This window comes from Rhinopithecus bieti, unplaced genomic scaffold, assembly GCF_001698545.2.
Source record: "Rhinopithecus bieti isolate Rb0 unplaced genomic scaffold, ASM169854v2 scaffold_2272, whole genome shotgun sequence".
Classification (NCBI taxonomy): Eukaryota; Metazoa; Chordata; class Mammalia; order Primates; family Cercopithecidae; genus Rhinopithecus; species Rhinopithecus bieti.
The window spans coordinates 228,786-243,350 of record NW_016804163.1 but is presented as its reverse complement, the minus strand read 5'-3'; positions in this window follow the sequence as shown (position 1 = coordinate 243,350).

Genomic DNA, 14,565 nt, shown 5'->3' with positions numbered 1-14,565 from the left:
CAGGGGTCCATTCCAACTAAAAACCTATAAGGGTTGAAGAAAAAAGTATTTTTCTTTCCTTACACCATTCCAGCAATTTCTAACTTTGGGTGAATACCTTCTGAAAATAACAGTGGAAAATACAAAGTTTGTTGGTGATGGAAACTCTCATCTTGACCAAACTTTAGTTGAGCTCCTCTAAATTCTCTTCTCGACAAGGCCCCATCCTTACCAAACCTGCATAGCCCAGTTTAAAAACTCCTGTTAAGTCAATTTAGAGAGAATCCCCACCCTTGATATCTGATCACTTCCCATATCTAACCCACTTCCTCATCCCCACCATCCCGCAACTGATGTCGATCACCTTGGCCCGTTTTCAGCAAGAATTCTATCAAGTCTGTTTAGCCAGAATCTCCCCTTACCCCTTATGTTTCCTCTTAGCAATTTTCTACCCACTGACCCCACCCTGCTCTTTGCTATAAATCTCCGCTGATCCATGCTGTGCTTGGAATTGAACCTGGCTCTGTACTGAGGTCTCTTGTCCTCTATTGCAATAGCTCCTGAATAAAATCTGTTTCATCACTTGCTATGATCTGAATGTTTGTGTCTTCTCAAAATTCATACGTTCAAATCCTAATCCCCAACGTGGGGATTACAAAATGCTTATGTTCAAATCCTGCCACAATGTTGGGAGGTGGAGCCTTTGGCAGGCGATTAGCTCAAGAAGGAGCCTTCATGAATGGGATTTGTGCACCTACAAAAGACACACTGAAGAGCTGCCTCACTTTTTCTGCCTTGTGGGGACAGGGCAAAAAGATGATTGTTCACAAACCAGTAAGTGAGGACCCAACCAGACACTGAATTACACAGAAACCACAATAACAACTTTCATCCTCCAGAACTCTAAGAAATACCTTTCCATTGTTTATAAACTATCCAGTTTGTGGTATGTTGTTAGAGCAGCCTGAACAAAGACACTACTTGAACTACTGTCACTTTCTAGTTCTCTTTAACATAAGGAATTAGGCTTTGTAAACGTCATTAACCTTAGGCCATGTGTGGTGGCTCATGCCTGTAATGTCGGCACTTTGGAAGGCTGAGGCGGGAAGATCACTTGAGGCCAGGAGTTTGAGGCCAGCCTGGGCAACATTGCAAGACCATGTCTCCACAAAAAATATTGAGCCTGGTGTGGTGGCACGACCTATAGTCCCACTACTTGGAAGGCTGAAGCAGGAGGATCACTTGAGCCCAGGAATATGAGACTACAGTGAGCTATGATTGTGCCACTGCACTCCAGCCTGTGTGACAGAGGAAGACCCTCTCTAAATAAATAATAAATAAAAGTATGTCATTAACCTTGAACATATGACCTTGTTCTAATTAAAACCTTTTTTATATCTAGAACCTAAAAATCTTTCTAAGTGGGACTTTACATACGGCTTGAGAGAAATAAACAAAACTCTGATTTGAAAACATGTGTTACAAAGTTTGTCAAAGAGTGACTAAATTAAAAGCAACTGAAAAGTTTGGCAAACTTAGTGACTCTTATATAATTAGTTCCATGTATGATCTTCAAATAAATTACTCATTCAGATTCTCATTCACAAACTGGCAATAATTTTACTAAGCACATCTGGAAATCTTGTGAACGGAAATAAAAACACTATGAAATAAATTTATTGTCAGTCTTTTTTTCTATCACCCATTTGGTCCCATGCAAAATTAGTATTTTCACATATATTTTTTAAAAACCAAATACGATGACATCATTAAATCCTTCATTTATTCAACAATGTTTCACTAAACAGCCACTGAGTACCAGCACACTATCAGGTGCTGAAGATACAGTAGTGAATGAAGAAACCTCTGTTCTTTCAGATTTTGAAATCTCCCATGAGAGAAAGACTTTAACAAACAATCATGTGAAGAATTACATGATTACAGTCATAATAAGGCCCATGAAGGAAAAGTAATAACAGCTGCCATTTATTGAGGATTTACTCTCAGCCCACCTCTGTGTTAAGGGTATTATATAATCATTTAATCGCCTGAGAAACCCTTGGAGGTAAGATCTGTTATGACTGTTGACAAATACTCTCTCCACCTAACTCTAGTCAGACTTCTCTTAGCCCTCTAGCCCTCAACAATCAGTGGACACCCTTGGTTTCTGTCGGTCTGCATCACTCAGTGGTAGCAAGAATCCTGTTAAGTCAGATTACAAAGGACGTTCATCCTGAATATCTGGTCAAATTCCTTATCCCCCACCATCCCCCAGGTGATGTCTGATCACCCTGGCCCGCCTTCAGCAAGAATCCTGTCAGGTTGGTTTAGTCACAATCCCCCCTTACTTCTGACGTTTCCTCTCAGTACTTTTCCAACCACTGACCCTACCCTGCTTCTTGACTATAAATGGCCACTTGTCCATGCTGTATTTAGAATTGAGCCTGGTTCTATACCGAGGTCTCTTTCCCCTATTGCAATAGTTCCTGAATAAAATCTGCACTCACAGCGTTAACTCCTGCCCAGCTCTGGTTTTATTTAACTGTGACTGGCTTCCATTTTTTTTTTTCTTTTTGGCTTGCTCTGTGCCACTGCCATCTTTACCTTATAGGAAACCCATTCCCTAGAGTTTAAGTGGACCGCTCCATGCCTAATTCCACAGACATGCGTGGACACAGGCCCCAGCCTGGTCAGCCAGAGAACCGCATTTCCCTGACGACATTTATTATTCAAGTCAGCCAGTTAGAACCTTCCCTGTGGGAAAAGGTTCCCTCTCTCCTCTGGCATCACAAACAGAGAGAGTCAAAAGCAGAAATGGCTTCTGGTCTCTGAATGCAGGTGTGGATTTGAATCCCAGTTCTGACAGAAATGACTAAAGACAAGTGCAATGCTTCAAAAGGCAAGACAAGAGTGGGCTGGACCTCAAGCTCCCAACTCAGCAAAGAATCCCACCTCCAAGCCTGCTCTTTAGGGACCACTTAGATCTGATTGATAGGCTATCAGGGGAACCATGAGGAGAGGAAGAGGAGAGGGCCCTGGGTCTGCAGGAATCACATTAGCAGATTCACGTGTAAACCTAGAGAAGGAAAACAAACCCCATTTTCTTTCTTTTCTTTTTTTTTTTTGAGATGGAGTTTCACTCTTGTTGCGCAGGCTGGAGTGTGATGGCGAGATCTCAGCTCACTGCAACCTCCGCCTCCCAGGTTCAAGCGATTCTCCTGCCTCAGCCTCCAGAAAGTAGCTGGGATTACAGGCGCCTGCCACCACGCCTAGTTAATTTTTGTATTTTTAGTAGAGATGGGGTTTCACCACGTTGGCCAGGCTGCTCTCAAACTCCTGACCTCGTGATCCAACCGCTTCAGCCTCCCAAAGTGCTGGGATTATAGCCATGAGCCACCATGCCTGGCTCAAACCCCATTTTCAATAATAGTAAATGTTGAATGTTTCCGCCAAGCCAGTAAGATAAAAGCTCCGGGCTGTATTTCACCTGATTTAAGGCAAATAAAGAAAAAGGGCTAGGCATGATGGCTCATGCCTATAATCCTAGCACTTTGGGAAGTTGAGGGGGGCAAATCATTTAAGGTCAGGAGTTTGAAACCAGCCTGGCCAAAATGGTGAAACCCAGTCTCTACTAAAATACAAAAATTAGCTGGGCATGGTGGCACATGCCTATAATCCCAGCTACTTGTGTGTCAGAGGCAAAAAAAATCACTTGAACCTGGGAGGCGGAGGTTGCAGTGAGCTGAGATTGCATCACTGCACTCCAGCCTGGGTGACAGAGCAATACTCTTTCTAAAAAAAAAAAAAAAAAAAAAAAAGAAATAGGACTTTTCCCGCTCACATGTATGTGGTTGCCAATTCATATCTTCTTTAGCGGTAGAATGGTATTTGAGTACTGGGAGCAGTAGAGAAGGGGTTTGAATTTGGGTTTGACTTCAGAATCCCCACATATATTTCTTTTAAAAAATTTCAAACATGCTGAAAAAACACAGACTAATCGAATGGACAGCCATGTACCCACCACTGAAATTTAACAAATGTTCGCATTTCGCTTTGTTTACTTTTGGGTTTTTCTTGAAGGAAGAATATGTCCTTCCCTTTTAAGGAAAATCCCCTTTGTATGTCTCGCTTATGATTCTCCTGTCTCTGTCCCCAAGGATAACACCTACCTTAAAGTGTGTATCTTTCCAATTCATGTTTATATACTTTTGCTTTTTTTAGACAGAGTCTTACTCTGTTACCCAGGCTGGAGTGCAGTAGCGCTATCTGGTTTCACTGCAACCTATGCCTCCTGGGTTCAACAGACTCTCCTGCCTCAGCCTTTCTAGTGACTGGAATTACAGGTGCCCGCCACCACACCTGGCTAATTTTGTATTTTTAGTAGAGATGAAGTTTCACCATGTTAGCCAGGCTGGTCTCGAACTCCCCACCCCAGGTGATCCACTTGCCTCAGCCTCCCAAAGTGCTGGGATTACAGGCATGAGCCACCACACTTGGACTTGGACTTTTTCTATATATGCATGTACCCATAAAAATGTATATTATTAGTTTGAATGCTTCAAATCTTACATATATGGTTTCATGCTGTATGTATTCTTCTAGAACTAGTTTTTTGTTTCACTAAATAATGTCTTTAATATATACATACATGTGGATACATGTAATCTAGTTTACTCATGTTTTTGTTTAAATGGAAGTCATTTGGTTTATCCCGTTATCCAGCTGTAGACATTTGCATTATCGTCACTGTGTTGTTCTGAGGTTTTCACTACCACAAACAGTGCTTCAGTGAATAGTTCTTGTTTTCTTCATTATCTTTTTTAAAACAGGGTCTCTCTCTTTTGACCAGGCTGGTGTGCAGTGGCATGGCCATAGCTTATCGCAGCCTCCAATTCCTCTAATTCCTGGGCTAAAGTAATACTCCTGCCTGAGCCTCCCAAGTAACTGGGACTACAGGTATGCACCACCATGCCTGGCTAATTTTTAAATGTTTTATAGAGATGGGGTCTCACTATGTTGCTAAGGCAGGTCTTGGACTCCTGGGCTCAGATGATCCTCCTGCCTTGGAGTGGGATTACAGTTGGGATTACGGGTATGAATCACCATGCCTGACTCATTTCTTGTTTTCAGATCTTGATGGTATACATCTAAAAGTGTCAGTGCTTGGTCAAAGTGTATTCACACCTTCAAATTTACTAATATTTCAAGATTACTCTCTAAAGTGGTTAAATCATTTTGTAATTCCATCAGCATTTTTAAAGTTGTAATCCCACCACTAATTTTAAGATGAGGCCTCATCTTTTCCTTACATCCTCACAAACACTCGGTATTGTCTGACTCTGGGTTGTATCCATTTTATTCCCAGTTCCCTAGTTAGGTTGAGGATATTCTCTTTTTTTTTTGAGACAGTCTTGCTCTGTCTCCCAGGCTGGAGTGCAGTGGTGTGATCTCAGCTCACTGCAAGCTCCGCCTCCCGGGTTCACGCCATTCTCCTGCCTCAGCTTCCCGAGAAGCTGGGACTACAGGCACCCGCCACCATGCCCAGCTAATTTTTTGTATTTTTAGTAGAGACGGGGTTTCACCGTGTTAGCCAGGATGGTCTTGATCGCCTGACCTCGTGATCCACCTGCCTTGGCCTCCCAAAGTCCTGGGATTACAGGTGTGAGCCACTGTGCCTGGCCTTGAGGATATTCTTATAAGATTTTTATCATGTTGAGTTGATAAGATTTTTATCATGTTGAGTAAGTTGCCACTCAAGTGATTTTCCGATTTCCTAAATAAGTTTTTTGTCTTTTGTATTTTGTGTGTGTGTGTGTGTGTGTGTGTGTGTGCATGCACGTTCGTCTTTTGATGTACAGTTTGGCAGCCTCAGGCCATGGCAGCCTCAGGCCACTTGGATGCATGGCTTACATGTCAGTTTAGGGCTCCAGAAAGAGTGATCAAGCAAAATAGAGGTCACATCCCCTTTTATGACCTAACCTCACAAGTCATGGAGTATCACTTCTACAGTATCTTATTGGTTAAAAGTGAGTCACAATAGTAATCCTAGATTCAAAGGAAAGGGACATAGGGTATCAAAGAACTTCTGGGCTGCTTAGCTTCGTCCACCTATTGTTACTTCTTGATGATCATATGTTAAACCAAAATGGGTGATCAATTCCTGGAACTAAGGGTTCCTCTCCCTTTTTAGACCATATAGGGTAACTTCCTGACTTTGCCATAGCGTTTGTAAATTGTCATGGTGCCAGTGAGAGTGTCTCTTAGCATGCTAATGCATTATAATTAGCATATAATCAGCAGTGACAACGACCAGCAGTCACTTTTGTTGCCATCTTGGTTTTGGTGAGTTTTGGCCTGCTTCTTTACTGCAACCTATTTTATCAGCAAGGGCTTCATAACCTGTATCTTGTGCCAACCTCCTACCTCATCCTGTGACTAAGAACACCTTAACCTCCTGGAATGTAGCCCAGTAGGTCTCAGCCTTATTTCACCAAGCCCCTATTCAACATAGAGTCACACTGGTTTGAATGCCTCTGATAGTCTCACTGGAAGGGAAAGCAGTGGTAGTAGTTCAAGGCCCTGAGATGTCATAGGAACCCTTGTGTCTGGTTATTGGAGAGAAGAGTTCTAACACCTTCCTCCATTGCTGGGCTAATAGGGGGAATTGTAGATGATATTATTCTCTATCATAGGACATACCTCCTACATTTTCTAAAGTGGCAAATACATGCTGTTGACTCATAATAATGAGTACTTGCTAGATTTTTGCACTAAATCTATAGGGTTACTGACTTGGTTTGGCTGTGTCCCCAACCAAATCTCATCTTGAATTGTAGTTCCCGTAATCCCCACGTGTTGAAGGAGGGACCTTGTGAGAGGTGATTAGATCGTGGGAGCAGTTCCCCCATGCTGTTCTTGTAGTAGAGGGTCAGTTCTCATGAGACCTGATGGTTTTATAAGAGGCTTTTACCCTCTTCGCTCTGTACTTCTCTCTCCTGCTGCCACATGAAGAAGGACATGTTTGCTTCCCCTTCTTCCATAATTGTAAGTTTCCTGAGGCCTCCCCAGCCCTATGGAACTGTGAGTCAATTAAACCTGTTTCCTTTATAAAGTACCCAATCTCCAGTATTTCTTCACAGCAGCATGAGAAGAGACTAATACAGTTACCCGATAGTGAAAAGTTGAGTAAGCAGTCAGAGGGGACCCTGAATCCTAGAAGTAAAGAGGGCAGACAAGAGTAAAGTAAAGCACTTTGGGAGGCCAAGGTGGGTGGATTGCTTGAAGCCAGGAGTTCAACACCAGCCTGGCCAACATGGTAAAACCCTGTCTCTACTAAAAATACAAAAATCAGCTCACTGTGGTGGCAGGTGCCTGTAATCCCACCTACTCAGGCAGCCAAGGCAGGGGAATCGCTGGAACCCAGAAGGCGAAGGGTACCGTGAGCCAAGATAGAGCCACTGCACTCCAGCTTGGGCTACCGAAAGAGACCCTATCTCAAAAAATAATAATAAATAAATAAATTTATCTACAAGTGAGAGTCTTTGATCTGAAATAGAGAATAATGTTAAGCTTAGCTAAATGTACCAGGGACTAAGTGGGAAAAATATTTTGCTAAATATCTTTGTTTACCTTTCTGAGTAAACAAACAGGTATCCACACAAACAGCACCACATATTTTCTGCCAGGTCTTAAAAATCCTCAGAGCTCACTGTTCAGGGTGGTAGACATTCCTTTGACTCTAGCTTGTTCCCACCTAGCAGAATCTAGCTAAGTGAAACAGCAAAGACACTTTCCCTCAATAATTATGCTGTGGAAAGCAGGTATTTGTAACTGCTCGAAGGACACACCAGCCATACCTATATCTTGAAGTGGAGTTTTAAAAGGATTTCAGAGTCCATTTCTCAGAGGGATGCTCTTAAATAGATGCAGAGAGGAACGGTATACTCATACTTATTCACCAAATATTGCTTGAGTATCTATTGTGTGAAAAATTATCTTTCAAGGTACTAGTACAAATAATATAAAGAGAAATAAGACAAAACATCTGCATTCAAAGGAGGAGAGACAAGAAATATTGCAATTCAGGGTAGAGTGTGAAGTGGACTCTAAAAAGGACTGAACCTGGCCGGGCACGGTGGCTCAAGCCTGTAATCTCAGCACTTTGGGAGGCCGAGACGGGCGGATCACGAGGTCAGGAGATCGAGACCATCCTGGCTAACACAGTGAAACCTCGTCTCTACTAAAATACAAAAAACTAGCCGGGCGAGGTGGCGGGCGCCTGTAGTCCCAGCTACTCAGGAGGCTGAGGCAGGAGAATGGCGTGAACCCGGGAGGCAGAGCTTGCAGTGAGCTGAGATCCGGCCATGGTACTCCAGCCCGGGCAACAGAGCGAGACTCCGTCTCAAAAAAAAAAAAAAAAAAAAAGGACTGAACCCAAGTGAGGTTCACAAATGGGATTACATCATTTCTGGTGGGGCAAATCTGACCCTTGACTGATCATGAGTAAGATTTTCTATTTATAAAAATAATTAGGTGGTAGGGAGTGAGAAGGAAGAAAGTTCTCAGCAGACAGAAAAGTATAAATTAAGGTACATGGCTGGATCTGCCTAGAGATTGAGTTACCCATCTGGGCCCGGCAAAGTGAAGCAGAAAGAAGCAGTGAGTTGTGAGGCCGGAGAAGCAGGAGCGGGTAACTTCTCCAAGAGCTTTGGATGTCAGGTCAATGTGTCATGATCTTACCCTTAGGTGGAATTTGTTATATGAACTGGGATGATTTCGATGTTATATGAACTGGGTGGCATGATTAACAGTTGTGCCAGAACAACAGTTATGACCTGGTATCGTCCTGAACAAACTGGGATCTATGGTCACCCAATCGTTGGGAAATTCTTCCAAGAAAAGTTTTGATTGGGAAGTGCCATGGCTTGAATATGGTCTGTCTGCACCAAAACTCACGTTGGGACAGCAAGTTCTCACTCTGGGAGGACTGGACTGTGATAAAGTGAGGCTTCCCATCGTGTTGGGTCTTTCTCATATGCACTGGCCTCCCCTTCTGCTTCTCCACCATGTTACAATACAGCATGAACTCCTTATCAGAAGCTGACCAAATGCAGCTGTGTGATTTTGGACCTTCAGCCTCAAGAATCATGGGCTAAATAGGCCTCTCATTTATGTTTTTATTTTATTTTATTTTTCCCAAGACAGAGTCTTGCTGTGACGCCCAGGCTGGAGTGCAGCAACGCGATCTCGGCTCACTGCACCCTCTTTCTCCCAGGTTCAAGCAATTCTCCTGCCTCAGCCTCCCGAGTAGCTGGGATTACAGGCACGTGCCACCACACCCGGCTGATTTTTGTATTTTCAGTAGAGACAGGGTTTCACCATCTTGGCCAGGCTGGTCTCAAACTCCTCACCTCAGGTGATCTGCCCATCTCGGCCTCCCAAAGTGCTGGGATTACAAGCGTGAGCCACCACACCCAGCTGCCTCTCGTTTAGGAATTACCCAGTCTCAGCTATTCTGTTATAGCAACAGAAAAGGGACTAAGACTGGAGCAGACTGCAGTGAGTTCATTGCAGAGAACAGGCACTGAGGTTAGGCAGGCCTAGGAGCACTGTGGTCATTTCCTAGAGCTACCACAATAAAATACCTTCAGCTGGGAATGGTGGCTCACACTTGTAACCCCAGCACTTTGGGAGGTTCAGACGGGCAGATCACTTGAGTTCAGGAGTTTGAGAGCAGCCTGGGCAACACAGTGAGACCCCATCTCTTAAAAAAAATTAAAAACAAAACTAGACAGGCATGGTGGTGTGCCTGTAGTCCCAGCTACTTGGGAGGCTGAGGTGGGAGGATCACTTGAGCCCAGGACGCGGAGGTTGCAGTGAGCTGAGATCCTGCCACTGGGCAACAGAGTGAGACCCTGACTTGAAAATAAAATAAAATAAAATAAAATAAAATAAAATAAAATAAAATAACAAAATAATAAAGTACCTCCAAGTAGGTGGCTTAACACAGTAGAAATTTATGGTTTCACGGTTCTGGATGTAGGAATTACAAAATCCAGGTGACACTGGGGCCATGCTGCCCCTGAAGGCTCTGATGAAATCCTTCCTTTCCTCTTCCCAGTATCTGGTGTTGACAGCAATTCCTGGTGTTCCTTGACTTGCATATGCATTGGTCTAGTCTCTGCTTCCCCAGAGTTCTTTCTAGGTGTCTTTACGTCCTCTCCCCTCCTTGTGCATTTGTCTCTGTGTCTCTTGTCCTCTTAGAAAGACACCAATCACATTGGATTTAGGGGCCCACTCTATCCCAGCAGGACCTCATTTCAACTTAACAGTGGCAGAGATCACACTTCCAACGAAGTCACATTCTAAGGTTCTGGAAAGGACACGACTCTTTGGGGGACATTACGTAACCCAGGACAAGTACAATGCAAGGGAAATTTGTGTGAGTGGAGTATGGCACCTAAACCATCAAGACAGGAAGGCAGGAACAGCAGAAGGGCAATGGGAAGGAGGGAAGGAAGTGGAGGGTGGCAAATTTTGCTTGCTTTGCAGCTTTTCACAGGGCCTCAAGAGTGCTTTTAGCACTGAGAATGTACAGTCATGCACCGAAGAGTGTTTTGGTCAACTGCATACATGATTGTGATCCCATGATAAGATTATAATGCTGTATCTTTACTGAACCTTTTCTATGTTTAAATATGTTTAGATACACAAATACCTTTGGGTTACCATTGCCTTACATAATTCAGTACAGTAACATGCAGTACAGGTTTGAAGCCTAGAAGCAATAGGCTATGCCCTACTATTCTAGGTGTGTAGTAGGCTGCCTCTAGGTTTGTGTAAGTACAGTCTATCATGTTAGCACAAGGACGAAATCACCTAGTTAGTAACACTTTTCTCAGAACATAGCACTGTCGTTAAGTGAGGTATGACCGCACTTGAATCACCAGGACTAGGATGGAAGGCTGCACACTGTAACCCACCCTGCTTCCACCCAGTTTTCTCAAGTCTAGACTTCTCTTTTTCCCCTTTTAGATGAAGGAAAGAGGTTTAATATTAGAAATCAAACAAGACTCAAAATTGGGAAATGTCAAAACTTTGTCACTTTGGGCAAATCATTTGATCTCTCAGTCTGTTTCCTCCTCCTTAAAATGAGGATGTTGGATTGTTTTCGTGTCTAAAAAGAGGATGTTGAGGATGATCAGTAAGGGTGCTTCTGGCCCTATAAGCTATTGCTCTAGGAGGAAGCAGTGGAACTGTGCTCCCCTGTCACTGTTAAGAGGATAGATTTTCAATAGGACTGGTGGCTATCCCCATTTTTTAACAAGCATATCTATCAGACAGCATTTGTAATGGTAAATGACAGAAATTGGTTATCTTGAGCAAAATAGGGATTTATTAGAAGGCTTTGGGGACTGGCACCAGGATCAATTTGGTGCAGGCACCTTATTACAGTAGATGTGATCCCATCCTCTTCCAGGAGCTTTCCATGATTATATCACTTGCACCACAGTAAGCATCTGGACAAGAGTTTTTTGGTTTCTTTTTCTTTTCTTTTTAGGTCTTTCTTTCTTTTTCTTTTTTTCTTTCTTTCTTTCTTTCTTTCTTTCTTTCTCTCTTTCTTTTTCTTTCTTTCTTTCTTTTCTTTCTCTCTCTCTCTCGCTCTTGCTGTCGCTCTCTTGCTTACTTATTGAGATAGAGTTTCGTGCTGTTGCTCAGAATGGAGTGCAGTGACATGATAGTGGCTCACTGCAACCTCTGCCTCCTGGGCTCAAGCAATCCTCCAGCCTCAGCCTCCTGAACAGCTGGAACTATAGGCATGTTGTATTTTAAGTAGAGACAGGGTTTTGCCATGTTGCCCAGGCTAGTCTCAAATTCCCCGGCTCAAGCCAGCTTTGGCCTCCCAAAGTGCTGGGATTACAGGTGTGAGCCACCACGCCCAGCCTGGTTCTTTTTGTAGACAGAGTCTTGCTCTATTGTCCAGGCTGGAGTATAGTGGTATGTTCATAGCTCACTGCAACCTGGAACTCCTGGGCTTAAGCGATCCTCCCACCTCCATACCACAATGCTCTGCTAATATTTTAATTTTTTGTAGAGCTGACATCTGGCCATGTTGCCCAGGCTGGTCTTGAATCCCTGACCTCAAGTGAACCTCCACACCTTGGCCTCCCAAAGTGCTGCGATTACAGGTGTAAGCCTCTCTGTCTGGCCTGGGCAAGAGTTTAAGTAGGTGAGTCATAGGCATATATCTTAGCTGTGCTGGGTGTTGGTAAGGCAAAGATAATATTTCCTCCAAAGGGAGAGTGAGGGCTGATGGAAAAAAGGGTTCAGTGGCGGACAGCCAAGAAGATATCACATGTTTATGGCCAAGAAGTGTTTGGAATTCAGCCAAGCGGAGATTTTAATAGTATATCTAGACACTAATGTCTCTACACTTAAGTTGTTGCTATATTATTGTTATCACTATATAGTGGCAGAGGGCTCATATTCTGAAATCACAGAGGCCTAAGCCTGAATTCCAGCTCTGCCCCACAGTAGCTGTGACTTTGGGAGAGTAAATTACTACTTTCACACTGCAAGTCTCAGTTTCCTCATCGGTAATGTGGGCATGATGTTAATACTGACCTTACAGGATTGATACGAAAATTAAAGGTCATAACATATTCAAAAGAGCTGAATGCAAGGCCTGACTCATAAAATTTTATTACCTAGATTAGGCCCCTAGTGGTTTTTGTGCATTATTTCATGTAATCTTATAACTACTTGACATAATAAATATCGAGCTCCCTCACCTCCCTCTACAAAAATAGAAACTGAGATTACAACTGAGAAACTTGTTTGAGGTCACACAGCTGTGTGACAAAACTGTGCTTCTGGTCCAGCTCTGCCAGACTCAGAACCCCAGGGTCTTAACCACACATTTAAGTGTCTCCTGGAAGAGTCAACTCTTCCCCATCCTGCACAGCCCCATTGCTGTGTGAAAGGCTCATTAATCCCCTGCTGCACAGCTCCTACCAGTTGTCCTTTTTAGAAAAAATGAGGAGACACTGGTGCCCCGAGGCAGTAGGATTTGCTTCTTTTCTTTCTTTCTTTCTTTTTTTTTTTTGAGATGGCATCTAGCTCTGTCACCCAGGCTGGAGTGCAGTGGTATGATTTCAGCTCACTGCAACCTCCGCCTCCCGGGTTCAAACGATTCTCCTGCTTCAGCCTCCCCAGTAGCTGGGATTACAGGCAGCTGCCACCACGCCCAGCTACTTTTTGTATTTTTAGTAGAGATGGGGATTCACTATATTTGCCAGGCTGGTCTCGAACTCCTGATCTCGTGATCTGCCCGCCTCGGCCTCCCAAAGTGCTGGGATTACAAGCATGAGCCACTGTTAATTACTATTTGGTATGTTTCCCACTAACCTCTCTGACAATTCTATTTCAACCTACATTCTCCAATCACTGTAATTAGGTATTTGAGAATTGTGTTGCATTTCAATCACGGTAACAATAATGGTAGTATTTTATTAATAAATTCAAGTAAAAACTGAAGATGACAATGATAGTGTATGATACATAACAAATGACATCAACTTTGCATCACCTAAAGATACAACTTTACTGTTGGGGAAATCTAGATTGTATACTGGACATAGGAATTAAGATTACTGTACTTGAACTTTTTTGTAACTAGCAACTTTATTGAGATATAATTCGGGTACAAACTCATACCTGAACAACTTTTTAGATTTTTTTTCTAGCCCTTTTTTCTCTGTACTTTCAATTTTCTTTTAAAAAGGTCCATGCTATTCAAGAAACACAACTTTTAAAGTCCACAATAATTCTTGTTAGATTTTAATAATACTTATCTCCCCCTAAGCTTTATTGAAATACTAATGATATTCATTTTTTAACCACTTTTCATCGTAAGAGAAATACAAATTTTCCTATTGATTCTTATGGACAAAATCAAGTTTTGTGGTACTGCTATACATTAGTAGTATGTCCAGCCAGTTTCAAAATAAATTAGTCATGTTTCCAACATGCAACTTGTGTATCACAGGACCTTGGAATTGGGCGGCACAAACAACTATTACTTGTACAAAACCTCCCTGAAAACGACTAAATGGAAAAGTAGATGGCTTGAAACAAGGAATAAGTTTGTCTTTTTAAAAAGCATTTTTCACAATTTAGTCGAGGTGTGGGGTTTCCCCACTTGTGGCTCTGCACAGCGTGCGTGCGCGCGCGTCTGTCCTGGGGTCCCCTCCCCGCGGGGACGAGGCCGGGGTCCCTACGAGAGCCCAGCAGACCTGGGCAGTGCGGGGGTCCGGCCGCCGGCCGCAGGGGCACAGGGACAGCAGCCGCCAAATCCCCGGGGCCGGGGGGTCAAGGAGACTTTCCTTTCCGCGTTAGCCGGGGCCACCCCCGCCAGAGGGAAGGCACCAAAGGAAAAACAAGGACAGGGACACTGGAGGCCGGAGGGGCGCCCGCCTGCAGGCACCAGCGGAGGGGCGCGGGGGGTAGGGACCAGGGATCCGCGCCCCGCCTGCCCCACGACCCCGGCCGGGCGCCCCACCCCTCGGAACCCCACTTAGTGCCGGG